This window comes from Pinus tabuliformis, chromosome 3_2 (genome assembly GCF_031772625.1).
Source record: "Pinus tabuliformis cultivar Carrire ecotype Pingquan chromosome 3_2, CPIR1, whole genome shotgun sequence".
In the NCBI taxonomy this organism is placed as follows: Eukaryota; Viridiplantae; Streptophyta; class Pinopsida; order Pinales; family Pinaceae; genus Pinus; species Pinus tabuliformis.
In genome coordinates this window covers 793,297,478-793,312,798 of record NC_142302.1, presented here as the reverse complement: position 1 = coordinate 793,312,798, position 15,321 = coordinate 793,297,478, and the positions used below count along the sequence as shown (strand labels likewise).

At 36.1% G+C, this 15,321-nt stretch overlaps 1 long non-coding RNA gene across 2 annotated transcripts; it reads left to right on the top strand.

Annotated features, from left to right (window-relative positions):
• The first annotated feature begins 1,443 nt into the window (after positions 1–1,443).
• On the top strand, positions 1,444–12,339 carry LOC149182982 (uncharacterized). Of its 2 annotated transcripts, XR_016257166.1 has the most exons (5): positions 1,444–8,301; positions 8,385–8,426; positions 10,187–10,271; positions 10,378–10,818; positions 10,923–12,339. It is a non-coding gene; the product is annotated as an uncharacterized LOC149182982 (long non-coding RNA). The 2 variants fall into 2 exon arrangements; XR_016257165.1 differs by lacking the exons at positions 10,187–10,271; positions 10,378–10,818; positions 10,923–12,339 and having other exon boundaries at positions 8,385–9,200.
• Positions 12,340–15,321: the final 2,982 nt, after the last annotated feature.

The window sequence follows — 15,321 nt, the reverse complement described above, 5'->3', positions numbered from 1 at the left end:
AAATGTTATGATCCTTCCAAATTCCTATTTCAAAGTTACTGCAAATTTGTTTGAGTATTTATAAGGTCATGTTTAAGTCTAGTACATCACATTAAAAGCTAAAATGACTGTTTCTCTTCAAAATACATTATAGTTAATGGGTTTCACCAAATTACTTGAAAAAATTTCAATATTTATTTAGCATGATTTGTAAAGTCTTTGAAATTACATAAATAACCACTATACATAATTATACAAGTCATTGGCTAGTTTGCAAATATGAATAAACATGGTTGAATATATTTGACAATTTTAATATAAAACATATATATTTATGATATTACTTGGTAAGAGGGTAAATGATATTTAAATGATATATAAAAATATAAATCAAAATTCATATGCAAATATATTTTAAAAGGAATTTTGTTATAAAGAAATACTTAATTAATAAGAGTTCCCACCAAATTTATACCATGCTTACTATGATGTCATAACCACTAAACACATAAATATTTATGTTTTTTAAATGATAGTTAATATTAATTTATATATAACTTTAAGATTAGACTATGAAAATTAAAAAGGAAAAGAATGACAATTGAAAATATTCCAACTTAGAATATTTAATATAGAAGTTGTGACCTAATGCCAAAATATTTGTGTATAACATCTCTATGTTTTTTAATTTATTGAGTCACACTTCACACTACTGGTGAAGTGAAGTCATGCATGCATGAGTTTTACTTCTCCTTACTATGGTGGAGTCACATTATGAGTGGAGTCATGCATGAGCTATGAAATAATTAAATGATAATTGCACGTTGATTGTCTAGTTAACTAAGACTAGGTATTAGTTGACTTAATAAATGATAATTGCATGTTGATTGTCTAGTTAACTAAGACTAGGTATTAGTTGACTTAACACAATTCCACTTATGCATATTAATTCTCTAATTATCTTTTGGATTCTTCTAATTCACTTGACTAGTTAACTAATTTAACTAATTAACTAAACCTATACTTAAAAGATATTATCCATATACCATAAGACCTAATTAAAATATATATCTTCATAAAAACTATAATATATATCTTCATAAAAACTATATACCATTATGTCTTACTAAATTTTTTAAAATATAAAAAAATAAACTATATTTTAAATTACAAAAATATAACTACCGTAATAAAAAAAACCAAACTATGCCCAAAAAAACCCAAAAAAAAACCCAAAAAAAAAACCTCCATCTCCATTATTATCCTCGTGATGCGAAAAGATAAAGCTGACGAATTGCGCTGCAGCCGGTCAGACAACGAGAATTGGCGGTGTTCTAAACCCCGCGCCAATAATTGTAGATCCTGCGAACATCATCGTGACATCTTATATGCAAATTAAATTAAATGATATTGGAATATATTTCACATCTTTTAATGTAAAACATATATATTTACGCCGTAAGGCGTTCCCTCTGAGATCGACTATCCTAAATGCCTCCGTGTCATAACCTGTACCCTTAGATATTTTGTTAGACGATTGAGTTAATATGATCCATCGATTTGAATTGCATGGTGGCCGCTGGCTTTCCCAACTGTACAAACTACTATCGCAGGTGAGTCAAACGTGTTTAATTGCCCGTGCGTTTCGCTTTGGATAGCTAATCGGTTGCAACTGCTCAAGGGTGTCGGTTCAAGCTCAAGGCCGACCATTATGAAACAATGAAAACCACCTGCAAGAGCAAGAGCAAGAGCGGTGTCTTCAACGGGAGCTTTTGACATTGGAAGTTTTATTCCTTATTTGGACTGGACTGGCTTGATTTGCAAGGTATCCTTGGACGGATGAAGGAGGCCAAAAAAATATTCGGTTCACTCGCTGAGAAATTCATACATAACCATATGTAGCATCGCAAGGACTCATCCTCGGATGGCTAGCCAGGGGTTGAAGCAGAACATTGTAAAAGCTTCGTTGATGTGCTGTTTCAGATCCAGAATGAGCAACAGGACGCCCACATCATGCGAGAAACCATCAAGGCAGTTATGTTTGTAAGCCTCTCGACCACCATTCCCTCTTTCAGTTTTCTAATTCATAATACTCAGTCACTCCACGCCTTCTACTAACATGAGAAATGAATATTCCCTCTTATATTTTTTATATATTTGCATAACTAACACATTTATATATATATAATCCGAATCGTGTCGATCTTCTCTCAGATCGTGCTAATCGTGAACACGTAATGGATCATGGCACTGTATCGGTGTCTCTCCACTTAGCTGCTTGAAGTGGAAGCGACCATGGCGTTGTATCGGTGTCTCTCCACTTAGGCAGCTGGCCATTCAAGAGCAACGTCTGTAAGAGCGACTCGGCCTGCATGACAGTGTGCAACAAGTTATCCTTCTCAGGCAAGGTGTCGTGGATGACCTCAAGGTCGGCCTGAGGTGGCTCTGGTGAGTGTTGTGACATGACAATGGAAGGAGGAGAGGCGAGGAGATGGGTTTCGACCTGCTGCTTCAACGTTTATCTTGTATCATTTGTATCCAACGTTTTTTTATAGGATTTGACAAATAGGCTTGACAAGCTACTGGGTGACAGGTAGGTGATTGAGAGCTGAGAGCGGCGCCGAGCGACTACAATGATTGGGTAGCGGGAGCTACAACAACTACAAATCGCACTAAGTTGTCCGTGTAAATATTTTTAAAGTTCTAATGAGAGCAGAACTAGTTGACGGTTCCACAAGCCGTCTCTAGAATCGCATAACGGGAGTAAGCACAACTACAACTTCTACTAAGCTAAACGTGTATGTGTTTACTCAATCTATATGAGTGCAGATCCAGTTTTACGTTTATACAGGCCATACATATGTGGTGAGATAGCATAGCTCACAACTTTCGGGATAGAAGGCTCAGGATGATGAATTCTCTGTGGTAGATGCTTGATTCTTAGTCTAGACACATATTTGTCTCTACATTGGTGTCGAATTTATTTCGGCCGACTTTCATTCAAGTTTTCTAAGTTTTGAAAGCTAAGGAAAGATAGTTACGTTTCTTGGTAGGGCTGGTGTAGATTGTTTTTAGTAATAGTCTAGGTGGATTGTTTTTTCCTGGATTTTGTGCGGGGCCCCTCCTGGGTTTTTCTTTGGTCATTGTACATGTGCTTCCGGGTAGATGTCACGTGTCCACCGGACAGCTGGATGACATGCAGGGTATTCTGATGTTGTCTGTCATCCAGTATATTCTGATGTTGTCTCCGGAAACCCTGATTGAAATGACTATCCAAGCAGAAAGAGAGCCTCGTTCACGCGTTTCTCTTCAGTAGGGTTCCTATCCATCTGGTCTTGGCAGTGGTTTTTTGAGTGCTTCAGTGTGATGAGTTGAAGGTGGCCGCTGGAAATCGAAACAAGAAGTCGAACATAAAACCCATTAATCTGCTTTTAGTTGTTCGCCCACTTCTTCTTGGGGCAGAGTCTTTCTCGGGGAGTGTGGAGTGGTTGAGACAACATGCTTTGATGGGGTGCTGGCTACATCCTGCAGATGTCTCGTGATCAAATGAAGTCAGGTTTAAGCTTATTGGTTTCCATTGTCCAATCCCTAAGTACAGGACAAAGGTTAGTGTCCTCTTCAACGGTTGGATATGTTTCCAGTTTCTGTGCCCAAAGGACTCTAAAATAATTATAAAGGAACCGTGGATTAAGGGTCGGGGGTTCTTAATCTGCAGAGACGGAAAGCGGGTTTTGATCCCTTTACGGAGTTGCCTCGAAGGAATTTAGTCTAGGCTATGTTGCCTGGACTTCCTGCCTGGACTTCCCACGGAACTGCGGAACATCTCGACGGTTAAATACATAGCTAATCGTATCATCTCTTGCTACTATTGGGACTAGGGGAGTTTTGGACAACTAGATAAAATAATGGCTTGGGTATTGGTGTAGGTTGATATGGGTAGGGGGTTATTGGCGGAGTTGGAGGCCAGGTGGAGCAGTTTCAACTTTCAATTGCACATTGATTATTGGGGGTTCCATATCATTGTTTGCAATATCACGAGACTGGGCACTTCATGGCGTCATGATCCATTAAAACTCCTTCTCTATGGAGATAGACCGTGCATCAAAGAGGTTCATGGTTCATCTCTTTGCGGTCAACCGGATTGTGAACATAAGAAGCCCCTCCTGGCCCCTTGATTCGAGGTAACTCCACATCTCTATCTGATAGTGTAGAGGTTCAATATGAAGATCAGTCAAATGTTTATGTTTCAGATGGGGTTTTATTTCCTCTTTTGAATGGGACTTTGAACCCGCCCTTGTTGCCTTCTGATCAACCCGTGGCTTACCATCCCGAGGCTGTTTCCAGCTATGTCCCTTCTAGGGTCGCCGATGGGACGAGATTCCCATCGTTTATGGAGTTTCTCTGTTTAACCCCTCTCTTTCTAAGTTTGTTAGGGAGGAGGCCTTCGCATATTTTACTTTGGGTCTTTGGGATGCCCAAATCGTTGACTCAGTTTTGGTTGAGGTATTTTTACCTTCAGTTAGTCGGGTTTCGAATCGGGGATGTAATTCTAAGGCCACTTCAGAAGTAGCTCGGTCTACGGCACCATGTCACCTGCTGGTAATTCCAGTTGTGTCCTTTTTGGGGTGTGAGAGGACAACCATAAACCCTCTCTTAACCAAAACGTGGGACAAGAGGCCTTGACGAATTCTCTGGACAGGGATCTGGAGGAAATTTTAAGCGCCTCTCAGGGTCTTCAACCCTTAACTATCAAGAGATCCTTCTTCTAGTATTGGAAGGATCATGCCATTCGTTTCTCTCGCAGGAATGCTACTCACAGAAAAAAGAGGGCCCCTAAATTTAAAAAAATCTGGGCTTGTGCCTTTTCTGATATGTCGTCTTCTACCCCTTCAGCGGATGCTCTTCGGATGGATGCTCAGGGGATGTGTCTTAATTACAATTCTTATTTTACAACTGATCAATATCCTGTTTTCGAGGCTGATGGTCTGCGAGTCCTTGGAGGGGATATGCCCAAGCAACATGTTCCTCCACGATTATATTGTCCTTAAATGTTAGGGGTTTGGGAGCGGCCCACAAAATTGGCTCACTCAGAGGTATAATTATGATGCATAAACCATCTCTCATCCTCATCCAAGAAACTACTCTGGATTGTCAATTATCCGACACTGGATTGTATGTGTGATTGGAAATGGGGGTTTGATAACTTGTTATGCTTACAAGAACCTCCCATTCAGTTAAACAAATAAATGATCTAGCTTATTACGCCGTAAGGCGTTCCCTCTGAGATGAACTTTCCTCCTTGCCCTCGTGTCATCTCTCTGCTTCGTCCGATGAAGTGTTAGACGATAGGAGTGTCTCCCGCCGTTGATTCAATAATCGAGTTTAGAGGTGTGGCCGTTGGTGTATGCGTTGGGCATGCATCTTATCACGCGTTTATGGTGGCTAACTAACTCATCTAGCGGTAACTTCATCACCAGGTTCCAGATCAACGGACAATAGAACCGAAGGATGGTACATAGTTTTGTAGGGAAAAGTCGAGCCAAGGCCACCTCCATCTCACGCCTCTGGGCCATCCAGGAAGACCTCTGGAAGAACCTTTATTTTTCATACAAAGTGGCCTTCGTTGGACTTTCAGGCAGTGGTTTTAGGTAGAACCGAAGGCTGCACAGGTCGGGCGAAGAGGCGGAGAGATGAGGGGCCGAGGCCGGGCAATGGAACACAGCGCAGGATCTGATAAAATGGCTTCAAGTAAAAGACGCGAGGAGGCGCCTCGGCTTGGTCCGTGGAGCCACCAATATCAAGAAACACCCCTTGATTTCAAGAACATTAATTGGGCGAAACCCTACTTTTCTCTACACATATTCAATGTTTGCAGTTGCAGTTTCCTGTGCACACCATAAATACACAATTCCACTGCCATCCTCCATTTTATTCAAATGCCATATCTGAGATTATCAAGCAATATTTGATTTAAAAATCGTGTTACTGCACAAAGAGAAACTAGACTCTGCCCCTTTCAGATGGCCTAGGGTTTGTAAGTCAGTGCAGACAGAAGAAGAATCAAGGGGTCATGTGCCTGCAAGCGCCCACAGTGCTTTAAATTTGCCTCCCTGGATTTCCACTAGAAGTTCATCAGCATCCCCCAAAGAAATTGGGGGCTATTTCAGTTGGAATCTCTCTCATTTAAACAGAGAATCGATTGAAGTCTTTGAGGGTTCTCTGCAGCGAGAAAATATGAATGACTACCAGGATGAGGATATAATTGAATTGAATGGACACAAAGCTGAATTCTTTCCTATAATTCCGGCAACCAAATCCAATAGCCTTGATCAATTAGCCCATCATTCAATGACAGCCCCCAATCCCATGTGGTTCCTGAGCTGAAGGTTTCGGCTCCATCCAACTCGTTTCTCGGGCTTTGTATAGAGAAAAACTCTGACAATAATGTTATCGATTCGGCAGAAGATGAAGATCATTCAATTGAGAATGGCAATGTCGAAATTACACCGATGCCTTTCGGTCCTGCAAAAATGGCCTGGACAAATTCACTTTGGGGTGTATTTTCTTGTAGTTCCTTGGGCAAATGTTTTGCGGAAAATCGTTGAAACAACAGATGGAAAAGGTCAAGCAACCAGTGCCGGCAATTATGCGACAGAGCAAAGACGAGAAACTATGCTATAACATTCTCAATCATATTCAGATGTAACATTCTCAATCAAATATGTATGAATTGAACCAATTTGTGAGCCAATTTAAATTGATGTTGTTAGATTTAGCAATCTAGATATGTACGATTAGTTGAAGATATGCAATGTTGCCAACATGTCTCTGTTTATTGAGGTAGAATGGTCAAGCAAGCAAAGCTGAAGGAGAAAGAGGCAATTAAGAAGAAAGAAAGAAACGAACAGAAGAGATGGAACAAAAATCGCTGGAACAGGAACTGAAAAGGGAGAAGATGAAACAGGTTAGTTGAATTCTTATAAAAGAATGCAAGCTTTAAAAGATAATGTTTGTACCTTTTACTAACATTTCTTATTGCAATTTTAAGAAAAGGAACAAGCTCGTGCTCAGAAGGAAGCTATTATTCAAGTAAGATTTTCAGGCCACACTGCTTTCTTTGATTGCTTGTCAAAATAGATTTGCATCATTTTTAATCCAAATTCTCATGCAAATATGAAAGTGGGAAATTGGCAATGTTGATTTGCTCTATGAGATTATCAAAATTATGAGGACATGTTACCCCTATATTGAATTTATCATGTTATTTATTTATTTGATTTCACCAACATGTTTCCCAATTTTTTCAGTCTTCTATTTCTGTAGTATATGTGGAATATTGTCTTACATTATTACAGTCAAACTCAAATTCAATCAGGAAACCTCTTTTTCCCAACCATTATACAAGTCTGATAGGAAACACATCTACTCTGCGTTCCATGAGGGCACCATATATAGTTGATAACATCGTTGGTTGTCTTGAATTAGGAGAAAGAAAAGAAACGACAACAAGAAGAGGTAGAAAAAAAACAGAAACAACGTGAAAAGGGAAGAAGCTGAGATGAAAAAACAACTTGCAATACAAAAACAGGCGGCACTCAATTGAATAACTTTGATTTTTTGGTGCACACAGGTCCCACCTGGAAGCTTGGCACAATATTAATTGGAGATTTTCTCCACAAGGACATCTAAGTTGGGGTATCCGACATAAACCCAAAGTTGCATTGTTCAATGAACTTCGTTTGATGGGGGCATCTGCTGAAGCTGTTGCATTGGCAAAAGTGCAATCCTCTACAAGCAAAAAACAGACTTACGGTGATGTTGAAGATCATGAGTTCATGGCAAAGAACCTTGCGAATGACTGGGAAGAATTTTTAAGTGATAGTTTGCCCGGCAATAATGGAAATACCACTGCACAAAGAGAAACTAGGCTCCATAATAAGAGAAGAAAGCTTTTGCAGTTTGATCACAGCTACAAACCTGATTATTATGGAACCTTCTCCAAGAAAAGGAGAAGATACTTTGCATAGTCTGAAGGCTGTTAATTATTAAAGAAAGATATAGTGTTGTTAACGTTGATAGACTACGATGAAAAATATATGTATCACCTTGAAGCTCAGGATTCCTAATCCTGCACTACGTGAGAGGGAAAGTTTTTGGTTTTGACTGTCTGGCTTTAATGCAGTGATAGCTGTTTATTGATGTATAATGGTCAAGCAAACAAAGCTGAAGGAGAAAGAGGCAATTAAGAAGAAAGAAAGAAATGAACAGGAGATGGAACAGAAATGGCTGGAACAGGAACTGAAAAGGGAGAAGATGAAACAGGTTAGTTGAATTCTTATAAAAGAATGCAAGCTTTAAAAGATAGTGTTTGGAGCTTTTACTAACATTTCTTACTGCAATTTTAGGAAAAGGAACAAGCTCGTGCTCAGAAGGAAGCTATTATTCAAGTAAGATTTTCAGGCCACACTGCTTTCTTTGATTGCTTGTTGAAATGGATTTGCATCATTTTTAATCCAGATGCTCATGCAAATATGAAAGTGGGAAATTGGCAATGTTGATTTGCTCTGTGAGATTATCAAAATTATGAGGACATGTTACCCCTATATTGAATTTATCATGTTTATTTATTTGATTTCACGAACATGTTTCCAAATTTTTTCAGTCTTCTATTTCTGTAGTATATTTGGAATATTGTCTTACATTATTACAGTTAAACTCAAATTCAATCAGGAAACCTCTTTTTCCCAACCAGCATGAGAAAAGAAAAGCTAAGATTTATACAAGTCCGATAGGAAACACATCTACTCTGCGTTCCATGAGGGCACCATATATAGTTGATAACATCATTGGTTGTCTTGAACCAGGAGAAAGAAAAGAAACAGCAACAAGAAGAGGTAGAAAAAAAACAGAAACAACGCGAAAAAGGAAGAAGCTGAGATGCAAAACAACTTGCAATACAAAAACAGGCGACACTCAATTGAATAACTTTGATTTCTTGGTGCACACAGGTCCCACCTGGAAGCTTGGCACAATATTAATTGGAGATTTTCTCCACAAAGACATCTAAGTTGGGGTATCCGACATAAACCCAAAGTTGCATTGTTCAATGAATTTCGTTTGATGGGGGCATCTGCTGAAGCTATTGCATTGGAAAAAGTGCAATCCTCTACAAGCAAAAAACGAACTTACGGTGATGTTGAAGATCATCAATTCATGGTAAAGAACCTTGCGAATGACTGGGAAGAATTTTTAAGTGATAGTTTGCTCGGCAATAATGGAAATACCACTACACAAAGAGAAACTAGGCTCCATAATAAGAGAAGAAATCTTTTGCAGTTTGATCATAGCTACAAACTTGATTATTATGGAACCTTCTCCAAGAAAAGGAGAAGATACTTTGCATAGTCTGAAGGCTGTTAATTATTAAAGAAAGATATAGTGTTGTTAACATTGATAGCACAATGAAAAACATATGAATCACCTTGAAGCTCATGGATTCCTAATCCTGCACTACACGAGAGGGAAAGTTTCTGGTTTTGACTGTCTGGCTTTAATGCAGTGATAGCATTAGGCCTCGAAATCATTTCAGGAAGGATTTTCCTTTGGACTATGAGATTGATAGCGACATTTTTGGTAAAGAGTATTTATCAATATTTTTGTAAGCTTTTCTTAATCTGTTAAATATCTTTAGTTAGATCCCCGGGAAAGCCTTTCTGACTGCGACAAGGATAATGAGGAAGAAAAGATTGAGGTTGAGACAAAGAATTTTAAATCTGAAGAAGATGATGATAGTGATGGTTTTTTTTTTTACCTAATGGATATCTTTATGAAGCTGAGGTAATTTCTAGAGAAATAATTATTTGATGAGGTTCTTTAATCAGGAGTACATAAAGACCTTTGCCGTCATTTTAATATTTCTTGTTGTAATGCCCAAGTTTTCTTGGGGTAATTGAGGGTTCATCACGTTGTAGTGTTGCTGGAATTTACCTCAAAATAATGTTTTTATGGAAGTTGGTATATAAGTTGAGTGCAACCATAGTTTCTTTGGGGATGTATATAGTTGAAGATAATTTTGTTGGCCTTGATCGTGCCATATGTTGTCCTAGTGTTATGACTGTCTTATATTTTAAATGTAGTCAAGAATGGTCATATCATCATTTGGTTCTTTTCAATGTTCACCAATATTTGGTTTGTTTTTCCTTACCAGAGCCACTGAAATTTTCTCTAGTAGCCTGTGAATGCTAGGGTTGTATCACAATTGGAGAGTCAGCCCACAAACATAGTTCAACAAGGTTTACTCTTTATTCTAGCCAGAATTTTAAGTTTCTATTTATTCTTTTTAAATGGAATTTATGCATTTTGTTACTGTTGTTCATGTAAGCATATGTACATGTGTAGGTTGTGACCCTGGTGATGAATCTGTTGATGTTGGTGGGGATGAGATGCCTGCAACAAACTTCGCTAGTGTTGATATTGAGAAAGAGATGACAGTAGTTAGCGTCGAATGTAGTAGCTCACGCAGTGATTATGGATCTTTCTCTAGTGGTATTGTCTTTGGACAAGAATTGAGCCTTTTGATGTTTCTCAAGTGGTATTCTGTTTTTGAGTTCATTCATTTACTTTGGTCATTCTTTTTTATCAGATTCTATTCTAATTTATGACTGTCTTATATTTTAAAAGTAGTCAAGAATGGCCAAATCGTCATTTGGTTCTTTTCAATATTCACCAATATTTGGCTTGTTTCTCCTTATGAGAGCCATAGACATTTTCTATAACAGCTTGTGAATGCTAGGGTTGTATCACAATTGGAGAGTCAGCCCAAAAACGTAGCCAAACAAGGTTTACTCTTTATTCTAGCTAGAATTTCAAGTTTCTACTTATTCTTTTTAGATGGAATTTCTGCATTTTGTTACTGTTGTTCATGTTAAGATGTACATGTGTAGGTTGTCACCGTGGCTCTGTGTTCAAATATGGAATTCGCTACAGAACGTGAAAAAGGAAGAAGCTGAGATGAAAAACAACTTGCAATACAAAAACAGGCGGCACTCAATTGAATAACTTTGATTTCTTGGTGCACACAGGTCCCACCTGGAAGCTTGGCACAATATTAATTGGAGATTTTCTCCACAAAGACATCTAAGTTGGGGTATCCGACATAAACCCAAAGTTGCATTGTTCAATGAATTTCGTTTGATGGGGGCATCTGCTGAAGTTGTTGCATTGGAAAAAGTGCAATCCTCTACAAGAAAAAAACGGACTTACGGTGATGTTGAAGATCATCAATTCATGGCAAAGAACCTTGCGAATGACTGGGAAGAATTTTTAAGTGATAGTTTGCCCGGCAATAATGGAAATACCACTACACAAAGAGAAACTAGGCTCCATAATAAGAGAAGAAAGCTTTTGCAGTTTGATCATAGCTACAAACTTGATTATTATGGAACCTTCTCTAAGAAAAGGAGAAGATACTTTTCAAAGTCTGAAGGCTGTTAATTATTAAATAAAGATATAGTGTTGTTAACGTTGATAGCACAATGAAAAACATATGAATCACCTTGAAGCTCATGGATTCCTAATCCTACACTACACGAGAGGGAAATTTTCTGGTTTTGACTGTCTGGCTTTTATGCAGTGATAGCATTAGGCCTCGAAATCATTTCAGGAAGGATTGTCCTTTGGACTATGAGATTGATAGCGACATTTTTGGTAAAGAGTATTTATCAATATTTTTGTAAGCTTTTCTTAATCTGTTAAATATCTTTAGTTAGATCCCCGGGAAAGCCTTTATGACTGCGACAAGGATAATGAGGAAGAAAAGATTGAGGTTGAGACAAAGAATTTTAAATCTGAAGAAGATGATGATAGTGACGGTTTTTTTTTTTACCTAATGGATATCTTTATGAAGCTGAGGTAAATTTTAGAGAAATAATTATTTGATGAGGTTCTTTAATCAGGAGTACATAAAGGACCTGTGCCGTCATTTTAATATTTCTTGTTGTAATGCCCAAGTTTTCTTGGGGTAATTGAGGGTTCATCACGTTGTAGTGTTGCTGGAATTTACCTCAAAATAATGTTTTTATGGAAGTTGGTATATAAGTTGAGTGCAACCATAGTTTCTTTGGGGATGTATAGAGTTGAAGATAATTTTGTTGGCCTTGATCGTGCCATATGCTGTCCTAGTGTTATGACTGTCTTATATTTTAAATGTAGTCAAGAATGGTCATATCATCATTTGGTTCTTTTCAATGTTCACCAATATTTGGTTTGTTTTTCCTTACCAGAGCCACTGAAATTTTCTCTAGTAGCCTGTGAATGCTAGGGTTGTATCACAATTGGAGAGTCAGCCCACAAACATAGTTCAACAAGGTTTACTCTTTATTCTAGCCAGAATTTTAAGTTTCTATTTATTCTTTTTAAATGGAATTTATGCATTTCGTTACTGTTGTTCATGTAAGCATATGTACGTGTGTAGGTTGTGACCCTGGTGATGAATCTGTTGATGTTGGTGGGGATGAGATGCCTGCAACAAACTTCGCTAGTGTTGATATTGAGAAAGAGACGACAGTAGTTAGCGTCGAATGTAGTAGCTCACGCAGTGATTATGATTCTTTCTCTAGTGGTATTGTCTTTGGACAAGAATTGAGCCTTTTGATGTTTCTAAAGTGGTATTCTGTTTTTGAGTTCATTCATTTACTTTGGTCATTCTTTTTTATCAGATTCTATTCTAATTTATGACTGTCTTATATTTTAAAAGTAGTCAAGAATGGCCATATCGTCATTTGGTTCTTTTCAATATTCACCAATATTTGGCTTGTTTCTCCTTATGAGAGCCACAGAAATTTTCTATAACAGCTTGTGAATGCTAGGGTTGTATCACAATTGGAGAATCAGCCCAAAAACGTAGCCCAACAAGGTTTACTCTTTATTCTAGCTAGAATTTCAAGTTTCTAATTATTATTTTTAGATGGAATTTCTGCATTTTGTTACTGTTGTTCATGTTAAGATGTACATGTGTAGGTTGTGATTGTGGCTTTGTGTTCAAATATGGAATTCGCTACCTAGTTTAAGATAAAAAAGAAACACTAGTAAAGAAACAAAATTACATAAAACGCTAACCTATTTCTTCTATATTATTATTTCTTATACCATTGCCTTACGGCGTTTTCTTTGCAACATGTGGTGCAAATGCTAGTTACGTTATTACGGGTAGATATTTAAATTAAATGATATTGGAATATATTTCGCATCTTTTAATCTAAAACATATATATTTACGTTATTACGGGTAGATATTTAAATGATGGGTAAAAATATAAATTAAATTTCAAAAGCTAAAGATATTTTAAAAATATATTTGTTATAAATTTATAACTTACTTACTATGACTTCATAACCACTAAACACATAAATATTTATGTTATCAAATTTATATTTTATTTACTATGATTTCATAACCACTAAACACATAAATATTTATATTTTCTAAGAGAGAGTTCATATTAATTTATATATAAATTTAAGATTAGATTATGAAAATTAAAAAAGAAATGAATAACAACTAAAAATATTCCAACTTAGAATATTTAATATAGAAGTTGTGGCCTAACTCCTAAATATTTGTATACAACATCTATGTTTTTTACTTATTGAGTCACACTTCAGATTATTAGTAGAGTGGAGTCATGCATGCATGAGTTTTATTTCTCTTTGCTATGAATAAGCCATGAAATAGTTAACTAATTATTGCATGTTGATGATCTAATTAACTAAGACTAGGTATTAGTTGATTTCAATAAAATTCTACTTATGTATATTGATTCTCTAATTATCTTTGGGATTCTACTAGTTCACTTGATTAGTTAACTAGTTTACTTAACTAATTAACTAGGCCTATACTTGAGAGATGTTATCTATGTACTATAACACCCAACTAAAGTGCATGCCCTCATGAAAACTATATATCATTGGATCATACTGAAATATAAAAAGAAATTATATTCTAAATTACAAAAATATAACTACTTATATCCTTACAATTCTCACAACTTAGTGCACATACCACATTGGGTTACAAAAATCTCAACAAAAACCATATACTCATATATTTGTCAATTTCCCAGCTTTTGAGTACATAGGTATACTCATATATTTGTCAATTTCCCAGCTTTTGAGTACATAGGTTTTGATAGGCATATACCAAAAAAAACCTCGATTTCTATTTTATCCTTATGATGAGGAAAAAGAAAGCTAAATGTGACTTACCACACACACTCTTATCCATTAGACCCACTCAAAATATACAACGACAATTATACATCTCATTTATAATAAGAAATTATTTTTAAATTTCATAAATCCTAATTAATTATAATTATTATTTTAAAAATATGTTTTTATAACTAAATATACCTAATATAATTGGTTAATATTCAATACTTTGAAGACACGTAACATTTTAACATATTAACTTTAAATATATTATGTTACACATGCATTTATAAAAGATATTAATTTGTAAGTTGGATAGAAGGTATGCATCAGATTTTCATTTGAATATATTATGTTACACATGTATTTATAAAAGATTTTAATTTGTAAGTTGGATAGAAGGTACGCATACTTATTAAGGAATATATTTTAAACTATAAATTTGTATGACCAAACTTTTTTAGTAATGAAATATTTTTTTTTATAATAATTAAATAAAATAATTAATTTAAAATATATAATGAAAATATTATATTTTGAATTTGTTTTAATAATTTTTTATTAAACTTAATAATTTACTAACCTTTTTATTAATGAAATATTTTTTTAATAAGAAATAAATAAAATAATTAATTTAAAAGATATAATTAAAATATTTTATTTTGAATTTGTTTTAATTTTTTTTATTAAACTTAATAATTTATATTAACATTTTTTTTGATCTAGTAAGAGTGGAGCCTTCCATTAATCAAGAAAAAATTACATAATGTACACTTTTTAAACGGAGCCAAGAATAGCAACACCAATTCTGTGAACATTCAATAGCAACACCAATTCTGTGAACATTCAACAGACAGCTAGGTTGACACAACCCCATACCTGACTCAAATAAAATTGCAAAAGGATTGATGCTTCAACCACCAATGAACTGTTCATTCTCAAAGCTTCGCTCTAGAAAACATGCCTTCCTTCCTAACCCGAAAGATAAATTTGAAAAGTTCTAAGGTACTTTCGGGTAACAAATAACCTGACAGCCCTTAATGTCGAGGGCCCACATAACCTGCGGCCCACAAAAACCTACTGCCCACATATCCTATGACCCACAAAGCAATAGTGAGTGACTTGGCAACCCGAT